General features: G+C 31.0%; 2 protein-coding genes across 3 annotated transcripts in view; one reads left to right on the top strand and one right to left on the bottom strand.

The window, feature by feature from the left end:
* The window catches only part of LOC149482436 (uncharacterized), a 167,784-nt gene extending 164,141 nt beyond the window's left edge, over positions 1–3,643 (top strand). Inside the window, exon 8 of the transcript XR_016316679.1 lies at positions 3,558–3,643. The gene's annotated coding sequence lies outside the window, so the exon portion shown is untranslated. The remainder of the gene's footprint in view (positions 1–3,557) is intronic.
* LOC149482435 (venom dipeptidyl peptidase 4-like) overlaps positions 1–14,900 on the bottom strand; it is a 40,124-nt gene extending 25,224 nt beyond the window's left edge. Inside the window, exon 1 of one of the 2 annotated variants that reach the window (XM_089703851.1) lies at positions 14,558–14,900. The gene's annotated coding sequence lies outside the window, so the exon portion shown is untranslated. The remainder of the gene's footprint in view (positions 1–14,557) is intronic. The other variant, XM_089703850.1, reaches the window with a different exon arrangement.
* Positions 14,901–17,823: the final 2,923 nt, after the last annotated feature.

The raw sequence follows: 17,823 nt of genomic DNA, 5'->3' as shown, positions 1-17,823 counted from the left end.
GTAAAAATTAATTGTTACAACAAAATATTTTCACATATTTTATGTCAATGTTTCTTTCAGGAACTTTAATATCAATAATATTAAGGAGAGAAGGTAGGTAATTAAATCTGAGGGAATGTATTGAATAACAAGACGTTGCTAATGTATAATTACTTCACTACTCTATAAAATTTTAGGGTCGATTTTCTTATACATTTAATGAAACCTGATGAAAATGGACTGAATAAAGCCACTGCAACAGTTTTGTGGTTGTTTTTATCAAAACAAAGGCACGTAACGTTGGTGTTAATCTGGTATATTTAATGATATAGAGTTAGATTGAAAATCCTCCTAAAGTCGTATTTCTAACGAATGGACCAACGAGGTACCTAATTGGTACCCGATTACTAGTCTATGATAATCTTACTAATAAAACATTATCATGATATAGTTATCAGCTCTTGGATATCATGTTTTATCTATTGATATATGTTAGCCGTCGATAAAGCTTATAAATATTTGTGCACTTGATGCATTAATCTTTCATTAAGTACATATTCCAATAATTTTAATAAACTATACAAGAACTGTAACTTTTATATGGATTAAGGGCATGTACATAACTGATTCCTTGTTACATTTTAAGAATCTTCGATTATAATAATTGATGGTGCCCCACGGTTCTAAGCTGACGCGCTGGTAAAATGGTTAAGAAGATGCGGAATTCCTCAAATTTATAATATTTAATATTCTAATAACAAACACATGATATTTCAACTATTAGTTAAATTTTCACTCAGTAACAACTAATAATTAAGTATCAACATGAAGGTCGCATATGGCATAGGTAAGTAACCCAAAACACGGTGACACCATCACTTTGAATAGTGCATATTTGCATAATGCATTGGCCACGCTCAAAATATGAAAGAGAAAGTGTGTATGTATGCAATTTTAATTATTATCATTGAAAACAATAACATTTTAAAAGAAATTTAACATCGTAACCATTTGTATGTAATATAAATTGTAATTAAATGTATGTATTTAAGGCTATATTAACATTGTTGTTTCGTAAAGTTCTTCGATAGTAATTGTAGACTATATTATAGATAATAGAAACCTATAAGATACAGATTTTAAGGTCAGTTTAAACTATGTGACAAATAATCGCATCAATACAATTTACATTAATCTGGTAGTAGAGATTAAATAAAATATTTTATTCGTTATCTAAAGACGATAAACACAAAAGTGTTGTCATAAAATAATTATTATTCATGATAAACATTGTCACGGATGTGTTACAGTTAAGAACACTGTATAATATAATGTCTATGAAAAAAATGCAGACTAAGTTTAACATGTTTTCTAAAAGTTAACAAACAGCCTTAGTTTTTCCTAGTATTTTGTTTCAGTATTCAGAAAGTATAAAGTGCTCTGGAATTCGATTCTCGGTCTGAACTAAAGTAATTCAATTGCCTTATTTTTTCATTTCATAAACTTGATATTATTTAATATTAACACCTTTGTAATAAATTCCAACAAGGCTTATTCTATTTATATCACAGGACGTTTTTAAAACATCTCATCTGATTAAGGTCAGGCTGAAACGAAATAATAACACTCGCGTAGGATACAACGTAATTACTAGGTACGTAAATAATATACAAATATAAATGTAATTAGCTGTATTTTGTTCTTTTTCTTTTTGATGTAAAGTTTAAATTTCTATTTGAAACAGTTTTATTCAAAACTGAAAGAATCACATGTTAAATTTTGCCAAAATAAATAAATTTACATTTGCTTTTAACTTATCTTTAGGCGTTTATATTTTAACATCAGCCTTACTTCTCTCACTAGTCACGTTAAAAATATATTTAACATGTTAATTATGAACAATCGAGTTATTACTTTAAATTTAGACCTAATCTTAACTTACTTAACAGATATTTAAAATAAAGAAATTCTATATATATAATAGCTTAAAGTTTATTTACTTCGGTGTTAGTCTATGAAGTATCATACAGTAGTTACATAAGCATGTGCTCTATGTCAATGTAATATTTGATTATTTTCCCAACTACAATAAGAATCTAAATATAACACTCTCTTGGGCATGATAAAGAAAAACTTACCCCCACAAATATTAAACACACTTATACGAAACCGGCCTATGGCCGATTTTCCGCCGTACTGAGTGCGGACCAAATTAATTCAGATTAAGATAATAGTATCTTTACTGTAGATAATAAATAAATTGAATAATAATCGACATATATCGAAGGTAACAATTGATAAACATTGATAATAATAGATAGATTAAATAACTGAGAAAACATAAAAAAATCTAGTGATGGTGTACCAATTTCAGTTAAACTATTAAATACTTATGTAGTTAAAAGTTAAAAAAGTCCTATGTGATTTTTTTTTCAATCTATATTCATAGTTACTAAATACATAGGTATACAGTCTTGCTATATTATTACCATGATACAAGAAAATATAAAAGCTTGTTATGTGATTTTGTTGATACTTAACAACAATCCATTTTCTATTAACAAATTTCAAAAGGACTTGAACGTTAAATCAACTAATTAATTTTGCGAACTTCAAAAACAATATTAATCCGGATGAATTATTATTTTTCCATCAAGTACACTTCATAAGCTTAAATTATTTTGACGAGATTTTCATCTTGGAAATTAATTTTTGTAACCCAGAGGAAGATTACTCGAGTTTCTATATCCGATGTGAAGCCACAAGCCATAATAAAATTCCCTCGCTTATTTCAATTTCCTGTCTTTGACTTACTTCGCTCATTTCAATTTTAGGGGATCCTTGGTTTACGTTTGATTAAACAACATCAAAGAAAGAATTTGTGGAGTGGTGATTGATATTTGACGTAACAAGTGAAGCGATTTATTTTGCTTGGCACAATCTCTCTTCTTTTAATACTTGATAATAATGGAAAAATCCTAAGAATGAACCTGCTTAACCTATACAAGCTCTTTTAAATTAACATGTTACTTATACAATACATTCTCAGATGTTTAAAAGTGATTTATAACAACGTTGAGAATTAGATAGTCACGAAAAATGTTCATAGTAAGTAGAGAAAATGCATAAATAAAAAGAAAAGGCTCCTATTTCCAAAAGCTCGAATGCGATTTCAACTTCATTATGTTTAATATTAACTTGTTAATATTACGTGTTAAACTATTATTGTAAGCAGTAAACAAATAACATCGACCATATTTACTATCTATACTAATTACTGCATAGGTTCATTGCGTGATATGAAAGTAACATACTGATGAGAATCCCTATAAACCGTGCATTGGCGGCCGGTGCCTCGTAATTGGTTCCTATTTGATTCGTTTAATTAGTTCGGGTGATTCACAGATTCCATTACGACTTCCCTTGATGGAAGCACTAGGAGAATGGATTACCCAGCCTATGTCATCATGTATTACCTACTATGTAGCGTTTGAATATGTTTTTTACTTACATAATATACTTACTTTCTTTTATAGCATTGGTCGATGTTGGCGGCCTGTAGTGGCCATCTCGTTAAGCGCGTCACACACGGTGAAGATACTATAATATTTTATCTTAAGATACTGTTATATTTTATATTACAGTATTTTAACGCATCCGGTATCAGCGATCGGACCATCATTTTTCTTTTTGTCATTGCGTACTAAGACTCCTGTAGAACCGTCATCCTGTTACAAATGACCCACAAAATTTCGCGTCATTGAATCGTAAACAATGGACTATTGTTAATTATTTAAAATAATAATTTAAAAAATATATTCATGAGTTTTCAATCTAGGTATAGTGGTTTAAAGTTAACTCAAAAATGGAGCATTTTCGTAAATTTTCTAAAAAATCTTAGAGAAAGTGTAAGAAATGTTATAGTATACTATATATTCGTGATCTACTCAATAAGCTCTTTCATTTGATACCCCACACGGCATGTTTTGGAAATTTTTATTTTTTTCTTTGTATGCCATATTCAATTACCGGGGTGCGGGGAGGGGGACCACAAAACTGGTTGGCAACATCTGTCTATAGGATGTCTGGGATCTATACAATATATATCAGAAGTCAGATTTAGGTCCGCTATTTTTGCAAACGAACATCTCCTTGGAGCCTGCTCTAATCTATGTAAGCAATATATTATAATTATATTCTAAATTCTAATATGATTAATTGATCGATTTACTAAGTGATAATTAAATTATGATGATTAAAGTTTTTTTAATCCTCGTTTACACTACTTCATTGTTTATATTTACTCATTCAAAAGCTCGTTAAAAACTGCTTCTTTGCGTGTCGTATGATAAGAAGTTTTACATTGTCATAAATAACAGTTACATATTAATTTTGTACGTGATAATAATTGATACATATTAATTTTGTACGTGATATCTGACTATTTTAAATTATTTTTTACAGATAAATATTTTTTTTTAAACATTGAAGTACCTTCAGCAACGTTGGAACATTCTAAATTTGGGAATAGAGTATTAATATATCGTTTTGACATGTATACAATAAGCTCTGTATACAAGTAACGAGAGGTACCTATAAATCCCTACAAACTCTCTGTAGTACAAGTGGCAAAAAAAGTTTCCATATTTGCTGCAACGTACACATACCCCATTAGTAAGTTAAAAGAACTAAATAAACAACAGGACTTAGATACACAGCCATGTATTGCAAATGGTGATTGGCTCGAACTTTGTTACGCTGCACCTTCACTAGTACATTACAGGCAAACTTTCCTCACGGCTCGTGTGACAAGAATAAATAAACACCTCACGTAATTTAGCGTAACGTATCATTTACTGTATATTACATAAACGATTTGGTAACACGTGGCATTAAGGACGATAGTGTTTTGTAAACATTGTGACCGTTTATTTGGAAACGATTATCACGATTATCTCATCACTTCATAAGTGGACATTTTTTATAAATCTGTAGGTAATTTCAACAATAAAATCTATATGTCTAATTTAAATGTATTAAACAATTTTTTTTAAATACAAGTGTTTATTTTTATTTTTTCTCATTTTGTATAAACGTTTTCCATCTGAATCATAATTATTATTTATGGAAAAAGTAGAACATCGTAAACTTAAATTCAGAATTTTTTAATTTAAAATTTATATAATATGTAATAATGTAGATATCTATTTTTTTTGTCCTCTTTGCTATGATGAACATAATTTTAAAAATTTGTAATGGACTGTATTTGTCGTTGCCCACCCGAGGTCCATTTGTAACGGAAACGAAGTAATAACGACTAATGCTCAGCCCCTAGGGGAGACCTTGCGTATTTGACAAAATTTGGTCGGTCGTACTAAAATATTTGGAGAGATAAGTTTATTGAACAACATCCGAAAGCTTTCCCGTAATATTACGAAAGAAATCGAGCTTTTGTTTAATATTTTTAGGAAGCATTTTAGTAATTAAATATTTAGTTCTCAAATTGCAATTGTAAGCCATTCTGCAAGTACACAATGTATTTGATATGTAAGACGATAAGTTATTTTTATGATTAGGGACATTGGATTATTTATATATCGAATGAGGATAATATATTTCGACCACATTAATTTCATTATTATTAATGCCCATGTTTATCACTTGGTACACAAAATATCCACAGCGATAAAATTATGAATAACAAAATGTTGATGCAATTGCTTAGTACCCAGTAGCGTGACAAGAAATACTGAGATCAATTTACACATTGATTTTACTGGACCAGCTTGACCTTAAAAATGGACTAGTAAAACATATTTCAAATTGGTCGCTACTGGAATAGCAGCCCCCCTAGTCAAGTGGTTTTCTGTTAGCGTAGCGTTCAATAGAATAGACTACGAATGTATGAGATTGACGTAAGCTGTAGATAAACGTATCTATAGCTTACGTCAATCTCATACATTCGTAGTCTATTCTATTGAACGCTACGCTAAAAGAAAGCCACTTCACTAGGGGGGCACTGTGGGGGCAGGCCTCTACTTTCTAAATCAAGCTCATAATGTTGCTAGCTGCACATAATATAAAATCGACTATCACGTTCAGAATCTAAACTATTCCAGAAAAGAGACCTCGATGAGAGCCAAAATAAAATCAGTTCGTATAATCTGATTACTTGGGAACAATGTTATTTGAAATGACAGCACGTCGCCCGATAGAGTAATTCACTGGACAGTCCCTTCTGTGAACAATTCCGTTAACTAGATTGAAATTGTTATTTGATAGAAGTCAGTTATTTGGAAGCCGCAGTTTTGACTATTTACTCAAAATACACGAAATTTTACAGATTACTGTGGCTAACAAAGTCCATTTTCGTCTCAATAAATTGCACCACTTAAATGGGTTTATAAGAAAAAACATGATAGCCTCTAAGATGAGTTTTCTCTAGTATTACCCTTGTCCATGAAGATTCCCCTATCAATTTTAATAAATCTTTCTCTTTAAACATGGGTCAGTAGAAAATATCGTCAATGCCATTTTCAGATCTATCGATTGAGTTTATGCATTGTCTGTTATTGATTAAATACAGTATAAATTATTCAAAGTGCAATTACAATTAAAAGCAGTTTAACCTTCTTAAATAAAACAATAGTATTCGTCAATCCTTAATGTTAATACCTTTATCGTGAACCTTGTTACGACCTCAAGAGACTCCAATTGCTGTACTAATTACTGCATCTATTAAATGACATCGTTCTTATCTAATTTCCTCTGATGCTAATTTCACTTTGAGTTAATTTTGAAGCCAGTTATACAAATGTGTAGATTAATAATATGTATATCTTTAAACTGTTTCTTCATATTATTCATATTGATTGCCGCATATAAAATGGATTCATGATCATCCATCATTATTTCTTATCTAACTACAAATTATAGAGTACCTTATATTTATATTTACCACATTTTAAGCCATTATTATTAGTAGATAGTAATTCCAATTTTGTGACTTATCTGTTTACCAACCAGATAAATTAACAAAATGTGATCTGGCACCTCCGTTTCACTCTACTTTATTTATACATAACCTATTGTAAATATTCGGTACGGTTTCAAAAATTGATAACAAAATCCAATCATTAAGACATTTTTGCACCAAAAATTATGCAACTTATGCACTGAACAAGTAGCACAGAACGTTATTTATGCAAAAGAACTCGTTTTAGGCATATTTGACCAACTTTACTATCCGTACCGTAGGTGACCATAGTTAGTTCTGCAAAAAATATTTCAAGTGTATCTTGTTCGTGCATCCTATTTTGACAAAGTGTTGCAACAAATTTTAAAATTTACCAAATAAAAATACTATTGTTTTATATAATAATGTTCTAAAGTAAAATTATCTACATAAACGTTACAAATTGTAAATTTTATACTAAAGTAGGAGTATTTGTATCGCAAATTATTCCTCATTGGAAACTTCATTTTTACATTGTGTTTAAAAATATACAGGGTTATTATGTATAGGTGATAATTAAAACAGAAAGTCAAAACTCCGAAAATACGAAAAATCGCATAACATACATGGGGGTGATTCGGATAGCCCTCTAGGTCCTCTACCTCCTGGCTTCAGAATATCCATACTTCTTGGCACATACTTCTTGGATAAATTAAACAAGTTATAAAAATGAAAATATTATGTACTAAAATAATAGCGTTGTCAGTAACAGTGTAGCAGCTACTAGTTATTATTCTGTTGTGTAGGTACAATAAAAACATAATTTTAACGAGCTTTAACAAAACACCCAACTAAAGTGGTAACTACGACGATACGATGATAACTTAGCGATTAAGCAATATAAATTATTATTACTAATATAGATATATAATAAAGATATGTCTCAGAAAGACAATACACGTTAATAAAGTGCCAGTTTATTAGCTGCTATTGTTTCTGCGCCCCAGTTATTGCATCAAGGTTGAAATGTAAAGCCTTTGAAATTCTGAGGGAGCTTCACTACGTCTGGGACTAATCAAATCAAATGAAAAATAAATGGAAGCATGTCGTTCAGCTCTTCGTTTGCGATCACTACTTGATTGTTAACAGCTTTTAGTATTGGTTGGGAATCTTTTGTGAAGTTCAAAATTTAACAGAGTAGTTTTATGTTTATGTAGTTATCTACATTTATGATTTATCTGGTTTTGATGTCCAGTATTAATATTATACCTATAATCAACTACATTTACCGATAAAAGGACGTATATCTCGGAGATTAATCACCTAGGATGAGAGAAAACAATAAAATTATATAGTCACTTCTTCTCTTCATCTTCGTAAAAATATTCCAAACATTATTCTTTAAAAATTAGATATACTTTCTAAGTGTTCACAACATAGCGGTATGAATAGATCAGCTCTCGACAATGAAGGTTGACCAGTGGACCTACCATAAAAGGCTACTCGAGATAAAGACAAAGAATCTTATTGTATTAATATTTCGAGTACTTATATTATGTATTAAAAATCGAATCATCATCTTTGCGCCAATCTCATTTAGTATGACGTTTTACAATTTTAAATTAATAACTTAACGACCACCAGACAGACTATCCATCGACATTCTTGTATCAAAATTTTCCTATGTATATATATTATATATAACTAGCGGTCCGCCCCGGCTTCGCCCGTGGTACATGTTTACGTTTTCTCTACATAAGAACCATCCTCGTACTTCAAGGAATATAATTAAAAAAAATTATCGAAATCGGTTCAGCCATTCTCGAATTATGCGCTTACCAACACATTTTGCGATTCATTTTTATATATAAGAAAGATAGTAGATAGAAATTATAGAAATGTAAATTAGTGGAGGAAAAAGCTCCTATCTTTTGGAATTTTAATACAGCTTAGTGATGAGCAGTACGTAGTGCTATTATTGTCATTATCAGTCATAATTTGTACATTAGTTTAAGGTATTTCTGAATTTCCTTCCTTATTTTGACATATTATTATTTTAAGCTTACCGATAACGGAAAACAAAATTTGCAAAAGCCAATTTTATTTATTTGCAATAAAATAACATAAATTGTTATGTATTATTTACACTTGAGTTTTAATAAATATCTGTAAGGTATGACAAAGTATTATACAAATATTATAATAAACATGACAACGATATAATGCATACTCACAAAAATATCTATATAAATTCTCTCGTAAAATGAGATATCATGATAATTTAGTTTTTAAAGAATATCTTTTATTTTTAATCAAATATAACAAACACAACTAAGTTGTATCCATGTTGTATCATTGTATCCTTTAACATAATATTATCATGTAAGTACCAAGATGATAAACCTATTTGATTAAAAAAATATTAGTTAGGGAGCCAGGTGCAAATTGGGTTCATTATTTCCTCTCAAGAGATAATTCGTCAGAAGCATCAGAGTATAGTATTATAAAGCCTCGTGAACGTCAGCTGGCGCTCGGTTGGGGGGGTGAGCGGTTGTAGCCTCCCACGCACGTAGGAAAAAAAAATACATTCATTCATTTCCTCTCAGCTAAAAATTTGTCAAATTGTAGCTAACCCAATATCTCAACGAAAAAAAATAATCAGCTGGTTACAGCATGGTGTATTATACGTCAGCTGGTGGCTCGAACATGAAAAAAAAAATATTATTTTCCGTGATTTCCTCTCAAACAAAAATTTACCTGATGATAGCTTATATGTAACTGTGGATAAATATATAAGTCAGCTGGCTGTATCTTGGTGGAAAAACCGTCAGCTGATACTTTGAAACTTATTACATAGGAGTTAGACAGAAGCATCTATTGCCAATTTATATGCATCAGCTGACTAGATTTTCCTCAACTTATTGCTAGCTGATTCTTTTATTTATCGCATCAATATATTTTTAACACTCTCACTCACAAATTTTCATCTGAGAGGAAATGACGATATCTTTAATTATTCGACATTACGCTTCAATATAAGAGTTGAGTTGAAATAAACATTCAGTATCAATATTTTTGAAACGAATAAGTATGTAATCAAATAATTTTATATATTTAAATAATTAAATAATCAATTAGCAATAAATGAACTAGTTACTCGATAAAAAAAACAATATAATAAACTCTGCTCTTTTACGCATATCCAATTGGTTCACTGCTGATAATTTATTATTAAATGCAAAAAAAAAACAAATTGTGTAGAATTTATCCTTCCAAATGTAAAAAAGGTGAAAAGGGATATTATTTTAAACGGGGAGGTATTATACCCTGTGGATTCCACTGTTTTTCTTGTGATTGGTTTGACACTAGATGAGAAGCTACAATGGGGGGCCCATGTTGCCACCACCGCTGCTAAGCTTAGTTCAGCTGCATATGCAGTTCGAAGAATAAGGCATCTCACCGATGAAGACACGGCTAGATTGGTTTATTTTAGCTACTTTCATAGCATTATGTCCTATGGAATTCTGCTATGGGGCAGGGCTGCAGATATAGAAACTATATTTATATTACAGAAAAGAGCCATACGCTCTATATATTATAATTTACGTGCTAGGGACTCACTAAGAGATCTCTTTAAGAATACTGGTATCCTCACTGTACCATCACAGTATATATTTAATAATATTTTATATGTACACAAAAACGCAGACTTACACACAAGAGTAGGAGATAAGACACCGTTATGGCACAAGGAACAGAAATAAAATTGAAATGCCATTTTACCGGTTAGCTAAAGTTAAAAATTAATTTATGGGCCAAGGTATACTTTTTTACAACAGAATTCCTCATAGTATTAAAGAGTTTAGTAGTGCTAAATTTAAAAATTATGTAAAAAACGTATGAGTTCAGAGAGCCTATTACAGCATTAAGGAATATATGGAAGATAAAAACCCATGGAGGGTTGTCAGAGCGAAAACGAATAAATCTCATTATAATTTTTTATCAAGTTTATATAATAAATATTATTTATCGAGTAACTAGTTCATTTATTGCTAATTGATTATTTAATTATTAAAATATATAAAATTATTTGATTACATACTTATTCGTTTCAAAAATATTGATACTGAATGTTTATTTCAACTCAACTCTTATATTGAAGCGTAATGTCGAATAATTAAACTCAAACTCAAACTCAAACATTTATTTATTCAATTAGACTTCTTCCAGAAGCACTTTTGAATCGTCATTACATTCTTTAAATTTACCACCGATTCGGAAAGCAGTATCTATGGAGAAGAACCGGCAAGAAACTCCATAAAGATATCGTCATTTCCTCTCAGATGAAAATTTGTGAGTGAGAGTGTTAAAAATATATTGATGCGATAAATAAAAGAATCAGCTAGCAATAAGTTGAGGAAAATCTAGTCAGCTGATGCATATAAATTGGCAATAGATGCTTCTGTCTAACTCCTATGTAATAAGTTTCAAAGTATCAGCTGACGGTTTTTCCACCAAGATACAGCCAGCTGACTTATATATTTATCCACAGTTACATATAAGCTATCATCAGGTAAATTTTTGTTTGAGAGGAAATCACGGAAAATAATATTTTTTTTTTCATGTTCGAGCCACCAGCTGACGTATAATACACCACGCTGTAACCAGCTGATTATTTTTTTTCGTTGAGATATTGGGTTAGCTACAATTTGACAAATTTTTAGCTGAGAGGAAATGAATGAATGTATTTTTTTTTCCTACGTGCGTTGGAGGCTACAGCCGCTCATCCCCCCAACCGAGCTCCAGCTGACGTTCACGAGGCTTTATAATACTATACTCTGATGCATTTTACTAATTACCGCTTGAGAGGAACTTGGTCATAAAATCTGCTTCTGGCTCCCTAACCATATGCCCTAAAGAGTATAAATAATTTAATGTTCTCGATTGTCAAATGTTTTCTTCGTAGACCTAAAAAACTTTCGGCGAACGTAGGAAATATCTATCGTTTTCTCTCGAATGCCGGTCGCGTTCAAAGAGAAAAAATTTGCTCAATAAAACAAGGGATTCGTTTAGAAAGATTGTTAACAATTTTTGCCGAATCTATAAAGCAAAACACACACAAAATATGGTCCAAAGTAAATAAATATAGAGGGATTTTAATTTCCAAGAAGCGTAGATATACAATATCATTGTATGCGTATTAGTCATTTGTTATGTATGATTAGCAAAAGCCCTAATATTAACATATTAATAAAATAATCTTATATATAAAAATGAATCGCAAAATGTGTTGGTAAGCGCATAACTCGAGAACGGCTGAACCGATTTCGATAATTCTTTTTTATTATATTCCTTGAAGTACGAGGATGGTTCTTATGTAGAGAAAACGTAAACATGTACCACGGGCGAAGCCGGGGCGGACCGCTAGTATATGTATATAAATACATGACGTAAATATCGTTCGTAGTCTTTGTCGAGGCCAAAGAAATTACCTAGATTACCTATGGATTTTCTCATAAATATTCCTAAAATTTGTGATGAACAAGAATGTTTGCTCTGTGTCTAGGTGTAAATTATGTGTCCTATAAGTATTTATTATAAATTATATATGTATTTTTAGTAGCCATCTGGTTTCCATAACACAAGCGAAAGTTTAGTATGGATCAGATCCGATCATGTCGTGTATGAAAAATTGTCCTGAATATTTATTTCATCATATTAACTTTTATTTTGGTACATCTCTATTTATTTTATTTTATTTTTATAGCAATAATTATTCATTGTTAAGTATAATGTAAAAACGAACCCTAATTAATTATTTTACGCGCGTGTGTACCATGTCGACGAAGTAGATTGTAAACTTTTCGAATGTCTTGGCTTGGCCTTTTAGTATGCAGTTTGCAAGTTGCCTTTGTGTGCCAGTTAAAGCATTGGGTACTATCGTCATAATAGACTCACATACAATGTTAAACTAGTTAGTTCCATTCATTGATTTAACTTTCTATAATGTGTAGTAGTCGTCTATGGTAAACTATAACGTAACGTTTCGTAATATTATATATTTTTTAATGTTGTTTGTTACAAAAAATAATATGATGAAAAAAATGGGTCACAAATATTGCACAAATAAAAATTTGAACTTGGAAAAACTACAAATAAATCCATCAATGATGTATACGCGAAATGTATTTATACTTATAGAAATGAAGTACCTATAACTTATAATTGATAATTAAATAAATTCTTTGAGAGACAGGGAAAATTTCGCGGGTTGTAGGTACTATAAGTATATTATGTACTTGAATTAGAATGCGGTATGTTTTCGGCCTCTATTATAGTCTGTTAGTAAAAAAACAACGATAAAAATACTTCCTCCCATTCATACCATTCTTCAATGTGAGATAAACTACTCCATGACATAAAGAATGAGGAAATCAGTTTTCTGTTAGTAGTTACAAGTAACAGTCTAATCGTGACATAATATTAGATAACGATCTATATAATGGCTCTAACAACAACTTGGGCAAATGTTTTTTTTTTTACTTTTTTGTCAGTTGTCTGAAAGCCGTTAAAAATTACGAAAACCGTTGGTATAAATTTTTTTTACATATTATTTAATTAAATTCAAGAATTAGTATAGTCTAATAGTACATTCAATTATAGCAAAATTCCGCATTTGTGTAGTAAATCTTAATACTATTATAAAGGCGAAAGTTTGTAAGGATGTATGGATGTATGGATGTATGGATGTTTGCTACTCTTTCACGTAAAAACTACTGAACCGATTACAATGAAATTTAGCACACATATAGAGGGTAACTTGGATTAACACATAGGATAGGTTTTATCCCGGAAATCCCACGGGAACGGGAACTATGCGGGTTTTCCTTTGAAAACGCGGGCGAAGCCGCGGGCGGAAATCTAGTAACATTATAGCTTTGAATTTTAAATGTGCAGTAAGTTAAAATAATTCTTGTTACTTCCTTCATCGTATCAAGTTTGGAAGTATAACCTACATGCATAATACTTACCGAGATAACTAAAATAAAATCAAGTTCGATATCCTTTGGAAATTACGTAAGTCTATCTAGATAATTGAACCGCGGGGAACTGCAGCTGTTTAATACGGATATTTTAAAAACCGGAAGTCAGGTTTTCTCAAAATATATAACGTCAGCGTGGGAGAGAACCGCAGTGAAGATATTTGATCACGTAAATAATAGGGGGAATTACCTTAGGTATTATTAATGTTAAGGGCAAATGCATTAGTTAACGATATTTATGTAAGTAGAGGGACAGTACCGTAATAATTATTCATCATTTAGGGAAAACCGAAAAATGGTAAGTAAGAAAATTATGCAGATGTATTGATATAATATAATTAGTGGATCAAAAAGCTTCAAAATAATCCATTACAGCATAGGCCTGCTAGGTATTAGTTTTTATTCATGTTGTGAGAAAACCTAAAAATTATATTTTTAATTTACCAAAGTAAAGAAGAAGTTCATTAAAGTTTATAAATATTTTAAAAATCATATAAAAAAATAATAAGTCTATGAGGCAAAACGTTTAAACTAAAATACCTACTTGATCTGCCAAAATTGAATGTAGGTACCTAGTTACCTATTTAGGTACATAATTTTCATGCAATTAAACTTCGTTAACACCACGACATTGTGATAAGAAGATTATATTATAATCATACAAGAAACACCTCACATTACTCACCGTTACATACAATTTATTTACATTTGTTTACACACAATTTTTTGTTATCACAAAAATTTGAAAAAATAACTAAAATATTTCACATATTCCCGCCATATCACAGCGCACAGCTTCGTTAGCTAATTATACTTTCTAACTAACACAACCAATACGAATTTGTTTCATATTTGTAAACAATTTTCGCGGTTGCAAGTACACCACTAGTACAAGCGTCTGACACTTAAAAACGTCAAAGAAAGACTGCGCGCCAAGTCGGTAACTCAATGGGAAACTTTAATTGCTTTGTGTTCTTATGATATAACAGGTACTAAAATATATAACAACTTATTCATCATTAAATTATTGATTAAGAAATTTGGCCAAATAGGTATTCTGTATAGAAATGTGAAACTATAGACAATGTACCTACTGAAATCTCAAGTAGCTCTCTGAAAGATGTTCTTTAAAGGATCGCCTTATCTTGTTTTTTAGATTTTTAACGTGTTAAAAGTAAGATAAATTTCTTTTTATTTACCACTCAAGTAGTTAACTTCGTGATATAATCGTAAGATAATGCGAAAGAAATATTTGTGTAGTCGTTACACACCACAGTATTACAATATTTCCTATTATTGTAATAGGTACTATGTTACACACCTTTGACATTATTGTTCAAATTGATTTGGAATGTTGAACTTTAATTGTACTTGGCCCATTTCGCTTTTCGCAATCTCTTCAGAGGTAGATGACGTAGCACGTTAATTGGTAGCACGTGGTGATCGTTGTTCCGTTCTATTAAATGAAACACGGTTGCCTTGTCATAAAGATTAGATCTTTGCTTACCGTAACAGGCGTATTATGATATAGGCCTTAGCTGGTTCTTATGATATAATACGTAAGAGACGTCGTCTTATCCATTTTGAAACCTTTGTAAGCTGCGAGTATAAATCCTTTGAAACATTTACGCAAATATTCTTATGTAAGAAGTGCCGGTGCTTCACGTTTGATGATTCGTCTTGCTATTCATTTTGTGTTTTTGAGAAAATTATCACAAGTCAGTTTCGCAGTTGTGATTGTCTATATAGATAACCTACCTAGGAAATTAAAATCTATATAAGCTTTTCACCTAAATGATTGTCACTTGTGTTAATTTTCTACGTCTTAGCTTTAAGAAATTCCAATCTGGAATATTTTAATCTATAGGTAACCGATAAAATAAAAAAAAACTATTAACTATTTCATTGGATTATTTCATTGTAATACTCACGCGCCGATTCATGGTGATAAATTAAATATTTTAAAGACTATTAATCGTAATCGTAGATCGTAGATCATAAATATAGACGTAGAAATCGTAATCGTAATTATAGACGTATTAATCAACGAGATTTAAAAGAGCCTGAGAAACGGAAGTAAAAAATATGTTTCAAATCATCTCCTTCATAGAATTTACCAAACAATCCATCATCCCCTATATTATTTGATTGTAAACTTTCCAAAAACTTTTGATCCACTTTGATGTAAGTATCCTTAATGTATGATCAACAATAACTTTCACATTAAATTTTGAAACTGGGATTGAAACAATAAATTCCGCGTTGAAAAGAATATTAAAAAATACTTACATTTCTTAGAGTGCTTTCTTGTTTGTTTTTCTGCATGCTGGCGATCTGCTGTAACAAAATAACAGACTTAGTAAAGCAAGTAGTGATAGAAATGTATCTCTGGAGCTCTAGGCTTAGTAAAACTATTCCTTGATTGCTGTGTAGGGTGAACCTTCAATAGGCTAGCAAAGAAGGACATTTCCATAGTCTCTTGGTTGATTGAGCTTGCTCGTATTTCATGTATTTCGGTACAGTTTACTCATTTTATATACCTAGAGACAATAGTGAGATCATTATTATTATTCAGGTTTAATTGGTAATGACATATTTTAAACCACTTTTCCACTTTCCAGAGCCTTGCCCGTAGTCGAGCTTACATGGACATAAGTTCAAGCGCGGATCCAGGGGGGGGGTCATGGGGTCATGACCCCCCCCTGGGCTAGGTCCACGGCCTAAGTGGACCACTAATTTAATATTAACTTTTTTAAATTAACAAATTAATACTGTTCAATATGATGTTTTTATTGAATTTTGAGACATAAAAGTAATATAGAACAATGAAATCAATTACAAACGGTAACGGAAGAGAATATAACAAACATTATAGAAAAAGTTTATTAGGGTCGACCTGTGGTCGTAATTTAAGGACAAATAACAGGTTTTTCGTTTTTAAAAAAAAACTATAACTGCGGAATAAAGTGTAATGGTAAAGTTGTATGTAATTAATTTTTTTTCTACAACTTTTGCTGTTACACTTTTCACACAAAACCTCAAATATCGAAATATTCCAGATAAGACATAAAATAGCAATTTTTTTTTCAAATGAACATTATAAAATACAGTCAAATTACAACAAAAAATCGGCCAAGTGCGCGTCGGACTCGCGCACCGATGACTCCGAGCAAACATATTTTTTCATTATGTTGTATCTTAAAATTTTGTTTAAAGGATTTTTTTCTTTATCTGTGCTTGTAAGTGCTTAAGTCGTTGCTTTTAACCAAATTTCAAGACTGTGTTCATGGGAAGTACCTTGTAGGTTTTGATTGATGATTCCCTTGCAAGTAGTTGCGAATTACAGAATATGCGGCTCTAATTGCTTTTTCTTCAGATTGCGTTGACATAGAATTTGAATTAAATAACAGATTTAAGTTATTATAGACCTGAGTTCTGATGTGAATATCAATTAAATACATGTAGACGTTCATGAGTAAATTTAAAATTATTTAAAAATATATTTTTATTTAATTTAATTAAATAATTAGGGTTTTCGCAGTTATTACTACATCTGTGCTATAACACGATACTTTTTACTCAATTTCAAGACTGTGTTTACGGGACAGGGTGCTCCCTGCAGGTATTGATTCCCTTGCTAATGTCGAAATCCTACGGTCTAGGTCCCTTGATACTGTGAAAAATTCAAACGTTTTAGCCAACGCAATCAAAAGATGCAGCTGTAATTGCTGAAATTTTTCGACACTCCCTAAGAAATCAAAACCTACAAGGTAGTTACCGAGTACACAGAGTCATGAAATTTAGTACAATCAAACGTCTTATAACGCAGACTAGCTTACCGCCCGC

The sequence above is a fragment of the Colias philodice genome, chromosome 15 (genome assembly GCF_061535455.1).
Source record: "Colias philodice isolate Cphi_HAF_F1 chromosome 15, ilColPhil1 Martin Lab GWU primary, whole genome shotgun sequence".
NCBI classification, from domain to species: domain Eukaryota; kingdom Metazoa; phylum Arthropoda; class Insecta; order Lepidoptera; family Pieridae; genus Colias; species Colias philodice.
This window is presented reverse-complemented; position numbering and strand designations above follow the sequence as displayed.